At 42.3% G+C, this 14359-nt stretch overlaps 1 protein-coding gene across 5 annotated transcripts in view; it reads right to left on the bottom strand.

Moving 5' to 3' along the window:
* Nucleotides 1-14359, bottom strand: part of LOC106090602 (furin-like protease 2) — a 902413-nt gene that overhangs the window by 133116 nt on the left and 754938 nt on the right. The window lies entirely within an intron of this gene.

Below are 14359 nucleotides of genomic sequence, written 5' to 3'. Positions count from 1 at the left end.
CATCTGCTTTCACAAGTACCCATGCTTCAGAACCATATAACAGCACGGGTAGTATCAGTGTCTTGTAAAGTGTAGTCTTCGTGTGTCGAGAGATGACCTTGTTTCCAAACTGCTTACTTAGTCCAAAGTAGCATCTGTTTGCCAGTATTATTCTTCGCTTTATCTCAAAACTGGTGTCATTCGTTTCGGTTACGGCGGTGCCAAGCTAGATAAAGTTTCTGACTATCTCAAAGTTGTGATTCCCAACTTTCTCCATGTTCTTTATCTGCTCGGTTGTACAAGGCTTTTTGGGAGTGGAGATCATCCAATTCGTCTTATCTCCATTTACTGCCAGACCCATTTTCACTGACTTTCTTTCGATTCTTTCAAAGGCTGCAGTTACTACTTCCGGTGACCGACCTATGATATCGATATCGTCGGCATAGGCAAGTAGCATGTGCTCTCTTGTGATCAGTGTGCCATATCTATTCACTTCTGCATCTCGTATAATCTTCTCCAGCAGGATATAAAAGAGATCACACGATAGGCTGTCTCCTTGTCTGAAACCTCGTTTGGTATTAAATGGTTCGGAGAGATTCTTTCCTATTCTTACTGAGGAACGCGTATCAGCAAGTGTCATCCTGAAGAGTCTTATAAATTTTGCAGGGATACCAAACTCAGACATGGCTTGAATATGAACCGATTTTATCCAATTTCAATAGACTACGTCTCTAGGCTGAAAAACATGCCTTTACTAAATTTGAAGGACGATCGGATGAAAATTGCGACTTGTACTTTGTACAAAAATTAACATGCACAGACGGACAGACAGACAGACAGACATTGCTAAATCAAATCAGAAAGAGATTCTGAGTATAGAGAGAAAGAGAATCGGTACACTAACCAATGAGTCTATCTCTCTTTCTTTTGGGGGTTATAATAAAATAATATTTTAACAAAACAGCACGATTGCGAAATTTGGTACAGTTTTTTGGGAGATCGGTCAATGCGGCAGCTATATCAAATATGAACCGATCCGGACTCTTTCAATTTCCACTCAAAGTTCATATACATATGTGTTACTAATGACATTTAGTTTAATTTTGTTTCATAAGTTTTCGTTTATAAAATATTGTCCCTTCCAATCCATGTTTACCCTTGCAATGTGTGTGTGTGTGTTCAATGTGCAGGTTGATACTGCGATTTTTGTATGTATTCCCCTTTGAGGATTTTATTGAAATTGTCTTCTTTCACTTTTGAGTGGCTGTCGAGCTGATGTTTGTGTTGGTTTCCGCCATCGTTCATGGTGTTAGAACCGACACTCATCCGTCAAAAGTCAGTTTAAATCTTAACTGATTCACATTTCTTGTTTCTGCCTGGCAACTTCCTAAAGTTGGTGCTGTTGATCTATTTACAGCTTCAGTTTATCTTATTTTTTGTTTGCAGAAGCAAGTTTTTGAGGGAGGGCTCCTTGCACAGGACATTCCAGCCTCCACCTCCCTACCTTCCTCCCTCGAAGCCTTGGCTTTTGCATTTGTGTTGCCATAGGTTTTCTTTTTTCATTTCGTTGGTGTCTTGTCAACATAAAGTGTTGGCGGTTTTTGTGGTCTGAGAGTTGTTAACAAATTTATACCGATAAAGTTTTTTTGGTTTTTCCATTTTATTATTTTTTTTTGTTTTTGTTAGAAGGATGGATTGTTGGTTGGCTGATTCTTTGTGTTTTGGTCTTCTCCTTCATTCTTTTTAATCTCTGCTGTCGACTTCGGTTTGTCAATATTTGCGGTTTTGCGCCATCTCCACACTTCAATCGTAACTAACGCTGCAAACTATGAAAAAAGAAGGGTTGTCCACCGCAAAAGTAAGGGGGGGGTGAAAACAGAAAACCAAGTATTGTTTGCTGCTGCTGCTGTTGTTGTTGCTGTTATATTTGGCTTTGTTTGCCTTTTTCATTTCTGGGTCTTGAAAAAAGTTTTCAAGATATAATATTTTGCTACATTGGCTTTGGTATTGCGGTGAAAGACATAATGAATGGGATTTTCACAAACGAATTCATAGACAGTTTTCTTTAATTTGGTTTAAACTTAAATTACTTTTACAACATTGACTTTTGAAGGACATTGGTGCTATGGGTGTTGAACTGTTGAAGGCTTTCAATAAGGCAACAAAAAATTTAAGAACCAATTATTTCATATTTGTATGACAAATCCCTGCAGGTCACCATAGTACAGAGGTAAGCATGTCCGCCTATGACGCTGAACGTCTATGAAGCTGAACGTCTATGACGCTGAACGTCTATGACGCTGAACGTCTATGACGCTGAAGGATTATGACGCTGAACGTCTATGACGCTGAACGTCTATGACGCTGAACGTCTATGACGTTAAACGTCTATGGTGCTGAACGTCTATGACGCTGAACGTCTATGACGCTGAACGTCTATGACGCTGAACGTCTATGACGCTGAACGTCTATGACGCTGAACGTCTATGACGCTGAGCGTCTATGGCGCTGAACGTCTATGACGCTGAACGTCTATGGCGCTGAACGTCTATGACGCTGAACGTCTATGACGCTGAACGTCTATGACGCTGAACGTTTATGACGCTGAACGTCTATGACGCTGAACGTCTATGACGCTGAACGCCTATGACGCTGATCGCCTATGATGCTGAATGCATATGACACTGAACGCCTATTACGCTGAACGCCTGGTTCCGAATCCTGGCGAGAACATCAAAAAAAATTTTTAGGGGTGGTTATCCCCTCCTAATGTTGGTGACATGTAAAAGCTTCTCCGCAATGAGATTTCGCACTGAGGCACGCCGTTCGGACTCGGCTATAAAAAGGACACCACTTATCATTGAGCTAAAAATTAGAGTCGAACAGCACTCATTGCAATGTGAAAAGTTTTTCTCTGTCCCTTAACGGAATGATCATTTGCCAATCTGCACTTGCACTCCCTGAAAGTCGTGTGCAGGGTTATGGCTTCTTTCGACGCTTTAATAGTTACGTCACCCTGCCGAACAGTGTCTGAACCAGCAGTTCGTGTCATTGTCAGAATGGTATGAATAGAAAGACAGGCCTTGATGCGCATTTGGATATATGACGCTAGACTGAAATCCCACCTTTAGAGGTTTTTTGACAAGCCAAGCCTTTAGGCTCATTCTTTAGACATCGAAACTTCTGCAAGTGTCTATACTGAGTAGCCAAACTCAGCACTCTGCATTTACGTAGTCAGTTTTGTCGAGAAGATAATACTGATATAAGAATACAAGGGCATCGACAAGGGAAGCCATTCTAGAAATTTGTTTGTCCATACTCTTTAAGTTAATACCAAAACATTATAACAAATGCTATTTTCAATTAATTATCCAGGGAGATCATGTCTTGAGTGAAACATGTTACGGTGATCCAGATAGCCAACACCTCCCCCTTTCCCTCTGACATAGAAACCGCTGAAGCCGCGAAAACGCTTCGGTACCATCCGCCAACAACCACAACCCCGTGATTTAGAGCCATACTCATACCGTTAGTGAACCACGTCTCGATGATCTACATAGCCAGCTCCTTGTCCTTGTCCCTCAGGTATAGAAGCCACCAGGCCCACGAACATGCATCTGTGCCTACGACCACTACCTCCTGTTTTAGTGCCGTTCTAACTCCGTGAGTGAATCACGTCTCGTAAAAAAAACCACATAGCAGATTTAGTGCCGTTCAAACTCCGTGAGTTAATGACGTCTCGGAGAACCACATAGCAAGCCCTTCGCTCTTTGCCCTTCGCCCTTATCCGTCTCACATAGGATCCCCTAAGTCCAAGAATCGGCGGCCACGCTATCTGCCTTCGATCGCCACGCCATGATTTAGAGCTGTTCTTACGCCGTTAGTGAATCACGTCTCGGAGAACCACATAAAAAGTCCTTCGAACTTGTCTCTCTGACATAGAATCCGCTGAGAATCGGTGGCCACGCCATCAGCCTATGATCGCCACCACGTGATTTAGAGTGAGCAGTGATTAACATAGCTTATCCCTCTGAGGTAATAGACGCTGATTTCACGACCGTGCTATCTGCCAACGACCGCATCCAAGTAATTTAGTGTCGTACGCATGCCATGAGTGGATTACGTCACAGTGATTAAGCATAGCCAGCATTTCGCCCTTTCGAGCCGTTGAGCCCGAGATTCCGCGGCCACATCATCTGCCTACCTTCGCACCCCGGTGATTTAGCGCTGTGAGTGAATCACGTCGCAGTGATTAACCATCACGTTTCGGTGATTATATTGTCCATCATTTCTTTCTTGTCCAGCAAACATAGCAGCGGCTGAGTTCGTGAACACGCAACTGTGTGATCTACCTATGACAGCATCCCAGACCGACGACCACGCCGCGAGTAGACCATGGCAACTTAACCGCACCATTCAGTGGCCTAGAACTTAAGTCAGACCCTATGCCGTCTAGGTCAATTGAAACTTGCTCAATAAAATATATCAGATACGAACATACCTAGACTTTTCTCACTCTGTCACTGACAACCAGCGTTAAACTCGTCGATACATTATCAGGCGGTTTTAATATGTCAGTTCTATCAGTACCAGCATTACGTACTTGAGCCCGATTGCGCTGCCGTTGCATACTCATCTGTCATTTTCGTCGAGCCCCAGATTGCTTTCTCGGTCTTCTTGTGAGCTTAGCAAAGCCTTAACTGCCATCAACCCGCTGTCCTCATCTCTCCATTCGGCTGCGACGACTGTTTTATTGACACTTTCGCTACCTTAATCGGAAACACCACCTTTACTTAAATGCTGGGGACGAACTGCCCTCTGGTTTATCCGTCTCTGCTACAGGTGCCAAGGCATTCACGCCTATAGGAGGTGCGCACAACATGATACGGTCCAATGCCACCACCTCCAGCTGTTGTATTTTTGGAGTCCATTTTGAGCCTACTACTGAAAGGCTTTACAATTTTTACTTAAAAGGTAGTACCTATTCCATGCCCGGCACGTGATTGCTGTGGGCAGAACACATACTGAGTGCCAATGATGCTCGATATGCCAATGCGTGTTATCAGCGCCTTTAAATAAGCAATGGCATCCATGTTACCGCGGCGATCGACCTTATGGACCGGAACGAGCTTGGCAAGGATCGCCATCTCTACATGGAAATGTGGCTACAACAACAACATGTATTAAAATTAAAATCAAACCACAAATGGCTTCTTTAGTCACAAAATACGAAGCCTGCCTCGACCAAACATCAACAAAAAAAAAATAAATAAAAATAAAAATCAAAAATCCGTAAGGACAGGGAAGATATGTAGACATCAAATGTTTTTTAAATGAATTTTTAGGCACTATCCTGCAAAAGAAAATTTGAAAATCGTAACACTGATGAAGATTTAGCAGCCCAAAAAAATTTAGTAAATGCCGAGGTGACCAAATCCAGCAGTTCGCTTGATATCCTCTTCTTTATCATGGTATACACAATACGTTCCATGGTTTTGAGTAGAAAGGACGTAAGGCTAATAGGTCTGTAGGTCTTTCCCCTTGCTGGGCTTGGGTATGAATATCACCCTTGAAGTATGTGCAAGTCTTAGGCACGTTGTAAAAATTGAGACCAGATGGAGCGGCAAATATTCGGCATACTTCTGTAATAACGCCGGATATGTTCCATCTAGTCCGGGTGACTTAAATGGTTTGAAGCTTCTTAAGGCTTCCTTTAACATAAACACTATAATGATAAGCCTTCAATCAACTTCATTATTTCAGGATTCCGGTGTCTCCGTGAGTCCCATCGTATCATGTGGAAAATGTTTTTTTATCAAAAGCCTCAGCATGTCCTCCGTTGTCTCTGCCTTCACTCCCATGTCCTACTAAACTTTCAGTTTGAACATGGGTTTTTGAGAAAAACTACTTCATCGTGGCGGCGTCATTAAGGCATCGCCCTGTTCGCAGAAAAGCTTTCAGGAGGCACGTTTTGCCGCTCTGGTAATATTATTGTAGTCCTTGAGCCGTGTGTAATATACATCCCAATAATCTTCCGCTTTTTTACGATGTGCTCTGTTAAAAAGTGTGAGGACCTCTTTCCCAATATTACGAATCTCCCCGGTCATCCAGGGTTCTTCTTGGGCTGATTTTCTTTCCCGAAGAGGACAACTATCATCGAAGGATCCCACCAGTGCAGTCGTAATCCTGTTGACATTGTCGTCAATGTTTTCTATGCTTGGACAATCTAAATTATCTTGCCCAACTCTTCTTCTAAGCAGTCTTCCGAATTTTGGCCAATTGGTATTCAGTGTCCGTAATAACGCTTTTTGGATTCGGCGCTGGCCATCCTATTCTTAACCTAATGTAGCGTTGGTCTGAGAAGGAACACTCCATGGAGACCCTCCCATCCTGAACCTCATCGATTAGATTTTCCGAACATATCGTCACATCTAAAACCTCCTTCCCAATCCTATTAACAAAAGGCAGCAGTATTACCAATATTAAATGTTCTTAGGTCGTTAACTTTTCGTGTTAATTTTCTTTTAGTTTTAAGCAAAAATTGTATTGATCGAAAAACCATTCATATTTCGTTTCTTCACCCACTTATAAACACATAAACACTCAAAAAGTCCTTTACACTCTGCATTCAGCATTACTTGTATTTCTACTTTACAGACAAGACCAATCTTTCAATGGGCTTACACACATGTATGTATGCGTGTGATTATTTATACTTTCTTCTATGGTAATGCCTAAATGATGGCAGAGTGTTAAGGAATGCATACAAAGTATGTTTGTGGTGTACACTCACACATAGAAATGCAATAAAATTGAAAAATATAACCACGCAGTCTAAGAGTTAAGTATGGCGGAACATTACGGCATGTACGCTCTTCTCCTTATAAATATCCATCAAGCAAGCATTCTGTACTTGCTGTTGTTGTTGTAAAATAATGTCGTTGTTCTGTTGCATCACACTTTAGCTTCTCACGTAAGTGTTCAACATGTTGGTGTGTGGCTGTGTGTGTGTGTGTGTGTGTGAATGTCTTCACAAGCAATACTGTAGTATTGTGCTCTTTGGCGGCTTTCAATGAATTCATGGCGGCCATCATAACACATTACATGGCATTGCAGCAGCAACATTGAGTTGCCTTGACTCAAGTTGTAGTGTAACGGGAAGGGGACGGTGCATTGAAAATACTGGGTGGTGTGGAATGCTACAATGTCCCCTTTGGTCCTTACTCCTGCTTAACTGGAATGTGTTTAAAGCCTTGGAATTATCCATAATGTCTACAACAACAGACACTTTCTTCAGTTCGTTCGCTTCTGATTGCTGTGCATCTGTACTGCTCACGTGGTGAGCTGTGGTGTGGCTTATATCGCTATGACTGCATTTTGTCGCTGTTGTTGTACGCTAAAGTGCTTTGAGGGCTATCACATGCTGATGCTCGGATGAATATGATGATGACGATGATGATGCTGCGGTTTGATAACGACGTTATTTGTGAATAGTAGTTTGTCATGAAAGCGCGAGAATTAAAGCTAGGAGGAACCACAAATTTTCCCAAGAATTGTTTATAATGGGCGATTAGATTATAAGGAAAGTAGTTTGGGTCTCGAAGAATTGAAAGGATTAATGAATAAGGGTTTATAAGAAATAGATATCAGAAACACAAGTTCAAGATCAAAAATGAAACTTTGATAAAACTTGGAAACGGAAATTTAGAAATGAAAGGATAGGCAAAAAAGGAAAAGGAGGAGATGAAACGGTTGGAAGTACAGAAAATGATAAAAGACGAAGATGTTTTCCTGCGAGTGGAGAAACAATAGGTAGAAATATGTAAGAAGTATTGGATGAAATGAAGTATGAAAGAAGGATAATTAGGCAAAGAAATGTTGGAAGTAACAACAAGTAAAAGCGTGCTAAGTTCGGTCGGGCCAAATCTTATATATTGGGTTGCCCAAAAAGTAATTGCGGATTTTTCATATAGTCGGCGTTGACAAATTTTTTCACAGTTTGTGACTCTGTAATTGCATTCTTTCTTCTGTCAGTTATCAGCTGTTACTTTTAGCTTGCTTTAGAAAAAAAGTGTAAAAAAAGTATATTTGATTAAAGTTTTATTAAAAATGCATTTACTTTTTTTTTTAAAAAAATCCGCAATTACTTTTTGGGCAACCAATACCTTCCAATATGAATCACATTTGTCAAGTTCTTGGAATGACTTTTTCAAATATATATGAGCTATATCAAGTTATTGACCGATATGGACCGTGCTTATCATGCCGTACAGGTCATATAAAATATCACCTTCAAAATTTCAGGCTAATCGAGTAATAATTGCGCCTTCAAGAGGCTCAGAAAATTAATTGGACGCATGAAAAAAGGACGGAAGGAGGAAAAGGCATAGCGATGGGAGCGATGAAAAGGAAATAAATGAAGGATGATTAGATGCCACCACGATCAAGTGGATTGGTAAGCGAAAGTAGAACAAACGAAAGAGGGGTGGGGAGAGGAATAGACATAATCATGTACAGAAGGGCAGATGAAAGGATATAAGAATGAGATGGAGAATAATGGCTTAAAAACATTGCCAGGTAGACTGATTAGCGAAAAGAGGACGAACGAGGTCAAAAGGACAAATAGACGAAGCGATTGAAACTTCGTGATGGGACTAGAGGAGAATGGGAACCAAATGTGTAAGGGGGACAAACAAAATTATTAAAACTTTTAAGAAATTAAGGCAGAAAAATGCCTCGTCGAAAATAAGGATACAAGGGCGTACGCAAGACTTTCGCGCACGCCATCTCTGTGCCTATTAACCGAGGTCTCAACCAGATCAAGCCTAAGAGATTTGATGCAGTCAGTCATGCCATGCCATTAGGGCTCCGCAAAGCCTCAAATGTTGGATCGCTAATTATTTTTATAGTTGCCAGTCTGATTTAGATCGAATTTTGGCAGAAGAAGTCTAGGCCCGTAGAGTCAAAAAGGGAGTTTCTATTCCATACCCTCTGGTCGCTATTGAGATCGTATCGCACGACGGTTGCACGATCAAGAAAAGATTTAGCCATTGACTCTTTTAGCTGAATATGAGAGTCAATGGCGTAACGATGCCCATCACTAATTATCCAAAAATACTTGGTGAAACATTTGATAGTTTCTCCGCACTTCCATAAGATCTTCAAGTCATTTGCTGGCAGCATTTGGGCTGCTGAAAAATAAATTCACTGCTCAGTAACGGATTGTCAAGTCAGTTTTTAAAGAGACCACTTGCATAAGTAGATGTTCAGAACTTATCCTGGCCCTTTTCCTCGCATTTACGAGGCAACGACACAACAGTTGCTCAAGCATTATCAATTCCTCCTCGCCATTGTATTGGGTTGCCCAAAAAGTAATTGCGGATTTTTCATATAGTCGGCGTTGACAAAATTTTTCACAGCTTGTGACTCTGTAATTGCATTCTTTCTTCTGTCAGTTATCAGCTGTTACTTTTAGCTTGCTTTAGGAAAAAAGTGTAAAAAAAGTATATTTGATTAAAGTTCATTCTAAGTTTTATTAAAAATGCATTTACTTTCTTTTAAAAAATCCGCAATTACTTTTTGGGCAACCCAATACATTCTGCAGAAATATGTCGTTTTTTTTGCGCCCAGCGTGACCTCAAAGAAGTGATGTAGCAATGATCTGTCAGAACTTCTCTCAGCAGTCGTAAGTCATGGTTTCTAAGCCTCAGGATAAGCGACGTCCTGTTTCGCGAAAATTCCGCTGCAAGGAATTTGACACACCACAATCGACAGCACGAGGCCACGCTTTATTGGTGTGTTCATTCTAGAAGGCGTCGACTCTACCAAGAAGATCACACAGTGGATGGTTTCCTGATACCGTAGCAAGATCTGCGTCAATCAGCGATCCATTCCTGGCCCGCTCTTCGGCAGCTTCGTTTCCCTCTACACTTTGATGGCCTGGGTCCCAGCTGAGCCTCACAGGCCTTCCCATGGTTGGAAGAAGCTCCTTTGCATTTTCTAATCAGTTTCGACCTCACATGGCCCGACCCCAGATCCTTCAGCTGGACTGTCCACGTATATAATGACAGTTTGATCGGGCCGTCACTCACGTATCAACGTCGTCTTCAGCGCATTCAGGCGTCCTGCTCCCGAAAGACGCTGCACCCGTCCAGGGTACTTTATTTAATTAGGGAATCTGATTCCAAGTATATAAATGGAGAATCCTGCTCCAGTGTCCCTCACCCCATAAATCCTTTTTCGAGATAACAACGTCCAACCCGTCAACAAGAAATGACTCCCCTGGTATATAATCAATCTCGTGAACGGAAGAATGCCCTAAGTTCGAGGAGTTCCAGGTACCTGACTTCTTCGGTCGTATGGCGATCTTTTATGCCACACACATAGCATATAGGTGTACAGGCACTTCTTTCGAAGCACTTTTACTTGCCACAGAGATCATCACTTTCGCAGTATCCTATACCTTCTGGAATATCGACCGAAGAGGGTCAGTTGCCCAGAGCCTTGTGTCACATCAGACATCCATAGGTGACAATTGGCCGAACGACCGCCTAAACATACAGTGAATCGTTCCCGGCCTAAGCTCTCAACTCCTTCCTAACGAGTTCCAACAACTTCTCCCCAACAAGTTACGATCACCTTTTGAAGTTTCTTCTCCAATTAGGCTCTGGTCAAGAATCACCACAAATACTTGGTCTTCGAAGAGAGCGGCGCCTCCAATCCATCCATGATAGGTCCCATAAAAACATCCAACTTCCTCCTCCTGGTGAAAAGTACCAGTTCAGTCTTTCTGGGATTTATGCCAAGCCCGATGGCCCTCTCACATTCGTACAGCTTCCTTAAAGCTCCCTGCACAACAGCCATAAATCAGAGAGGAAATGGCCACCCACCATAATAAAAAAGTTGTCGGCGTAGGCGACGACCTTCGTCTCCCTCTCGCAAAACCTCAGAGTCCCGTTGATTGCCAGAAGCCGCAATAGAGGAGATATAACCATTCTTCCAGGAGTTCGTCTGGTCACAATCTTCGTTATCGTACCCTCTGCCAGTTGATAATGCCGCCTTTCAGCATCGTACAAACCCAATCCATCAAATGAGGGGGGACCTCTTAATTTCCACCAATGCGCCTTGTATAGACTCCAACTCCAAGTTATTAAAAGCAGCTACTATGTTCAAGAAAGCCGCTAAAATAAAGTCGCTCACATCCAAATTTCTCACGAAGGACACTGTCAACCAATCGAGCCTTAGTGTACGCATGCTTATAGCCGAATGCTAGTGAAGAGTCGAGTCTGACTTCAAGACATATGTCAATTAGTCTCTCCAAAGTCTTCAAAACGATGAGTGAGAGATTGATTGGCTTGTAGTGCTTGGGTAGAGAATGACTCGGTGTCCCTTTTGGCATAAAAACCATCCTAAAGTAGTCCAGCAAAATTCAGCCCTTAAACACATTTCAGGGATCGAAAGACAAACGGCACTGCATTGGACCCTTAAATGTCATTCTAAACCCATTTCTTAACCTCTGTCAAATTTAAGTCTCCTATATTTCAGATCTTAAGAACCATTTCAAGGTATCGCATGACAAATGTCCTCTGTTTTTCTAAACCCATTTCCTAGGCTCTGCCAAATTTTATTCTCCTGTATTTCTTTAAAACTTTCCTACACTCAATAGACCATTGCCTTCAATAACTCACTAACCATACATCTTTCCTTGCAGTCCTTCACATAGGCTTTTGTGTATGCGAAATGTTTTGCTTTTGTTGTCATCGTCATTCGCAGCATCAACGAAACAACGCAACGCCAATGTCATTGTTAATGCAGCAACGCAGAAGTTAGTGCTGATGGTGCTGCACTTTGTTGTTGTAGAGTCAAGTTGTTGTTTGCCATGGCAAAAGGGATATTCTGCCATGCCGAATGCCAGCCGAATAAGCACTGCATTTTTCTGTGTGGCGGCATGAATTCTCATTTGTTAACAGTACTCAATAGGAGGGCTTTGTTTGTTGGCGGCTGGCATGTTTGTTATCTTTTGGGTACCAATTTGAATGGCATTTTTATTAATGCTTCTATGGGGGGAGTATGTGCGTGGGAAAGGAGACATGGCACATGCACGTGTGTGTGTGTGTGTGTGTGCGTGGATAAATGGTGAGACAAGAATGCATCATGCATGGCGCCAAATTTTATATGCACTTGTGTAAGAATTGAAAAGTGGATATGGAGGCATATGTACGCACATACCTATGTGCAGTCCCAATGCCGAAAGCATATAGGCTCACATACAGATATTTACTCATGTATTGTTGTTTGTTCAAATCATTTGGTCAACACCGACAATCCTACACATGCATTTATTATATGCCGATACAGAGTGGGTTATATAAAACCATAACAATATGCAAATACTCTCATGGCATCTTCACACGCTCCTGCATACGTGCATATTTGGCTCAATTTAAAAGGGACTCTAGAATTCATAGACAATACTGTAAAACTATTTGCAAATTTGCCCGAATAGGAAAGGTGGAGTGAGACATAAATTTTGTCAGTAATAATGATGGGATAATCACTGTAGACAATTTTGTCTAATATTCTCGCCAGGACTCAAACCATAGCGTTCAACGTCGCAGGCTGACTGGCGCCTATACTCCACAGTGGCCTACAAATATGCCTTTTATTTCTCTAGATTTATGTGAAAACTGTTATTCTGTTCCTCTTCGATAGAAAGACCGACACAAATTTCGTCTTTTTCACAATTTTTGTTTGTTTCTGTTTCGAGACGAGCTCAATGATCGGAGATTTTCTTTGCAAATGGAAAAGGAAAGCCAGAGATTGCAACATACCAGCCACTATGGGACGCGTTTCGTCTTTGGTTGGAAGACTTTTCCAATCATATTAGGCGTGATGACTTCAAGGGCCGTGTGTTGGTATGTTGTATTTGAATCGAATTTATAAAGAAAACGCCTCTATGATACAATTACCACATTAACCACGCTCGACAACCTCGTCTCCTAGCTATACTTTTTCCCAATGCATGTGTTTTCATGTAATGACAGAGTTTTTTTCTGCGACAATTACTCAACTTCCAGGATGCATATGATTCTGTACATCTGTTGGAATTTTTTTTTTTTTTCTTCTCTGGCAGTACATTGGCCCATTTTATCAGTTGCAGGAAAATATCTGCATCTAGGAATAGGTACTAACTATTACGAAAAATTTTAAATCCTTTTTGGAATAGGCTAGAAATGGACTTCAAAGATCCAACAGCTGCGGTGGTGGCATCGGACTGTAGCATGCTGTCCTCCTTTTGCATAGGTGTAGGTGCCTTAGCACCAGTCGAGAGATAGAGAGAGATGCTTTAAGCGCACAACCACTCGTCAGACTAATTATTGAGGAAGAGAGAGATAAACCAGAGGGATGCACAGTTCGTCCCCAGCTATTAAGTAAAGGAGGTGCTTCCGACTCGGATTCAGACAGCGACAGTGTCAATGAAACAGTCATCGCAGCCGAATCGAGAGATGTGGTCAGCGGGATGATGGCAGAAGTGGGCGAAAGCTTTGCTGAGCTAACATGTAGACCGAGAAAGCGATCCGGAGCACAACGAAGGAGACAGAGGAGTATTTACCGGCAGCGCAATTGGGTGAAAGTGCAGGATGAGGATGAGAATTGACATTCCAAGCACTTCTACGAAAGCTAGAAAGAGAATCGGTTCTCCCGAAAAGCATAACACGCCTAAAATGCTGAAGATGAAAAAGAGCTCCCCTCTTTCAAGTAAATGCAAATTTTACCCATGAACATTCCACTAAGGAACAGGGGTAAACTTCTCACATATCTATGAGTGCAGTCCTATTCAAGTTTAAGCTCAATGATAAGGGGCCTCCTTTTTATAGCCGAGTCCGAACGGCGCGCCGCAGTGCGACATCTCTTTGAAGAGAAGTTTTACATGGCATAGGCGGAGGGAAAAACCACCGCTGGAAAATTTTTCTGATGGTCTCGCCAGGATTCGAACCCATCCGTTCAGCGTCATAATCGGACATGCTAACCTCTGCGCTACGGGGTAAACTTCTCACGCATCAATGAGTGCAGTACGATTCAAGTTTAAGCTCAATGATAAGTGGCCTCCTTTTTATAGCCGAGTCCGAACGGCGCGCCGCAGTGCGACATCTCTTTGAAGAGAAGTTTTACATGGCATAGGCGGAGGGAAAAACCAATGCCGAAAAATTTTTCTGATGGTCTCGCCAGAATTCGAACCCATGCGTTCAGCGCCATAGGCGGACATGCTAACCTCTGCGCTACGGTGGCCTCCCCCCTCTTTCAATTACTCTGGGAAAACCAAGCCATCGCTCCCGCAATGGAGACCCCTGCGGAAGTTGACAAAGTCGGAACAGGAATG

This window comes from Stomoxys calcitrans, chromosome 4, assembly GCF_963082655.1.
Source record: "Stomoxys calcitrans chromosome 4, idStoCalc2.1, whole genome shotgun sequence".
Classification (NCBI taxonomy): Eukaryota; Metazoa; Arthropoda; class Insecta; order Diptera; family Muscidae; genus Stomoxys; species Stomoxys calcitrans.
The sequence above is the reverse complement of the archived record's forward strand: the minus strand, read 5'-3'. Positions and strand labels throughout refer to the sequence as shown.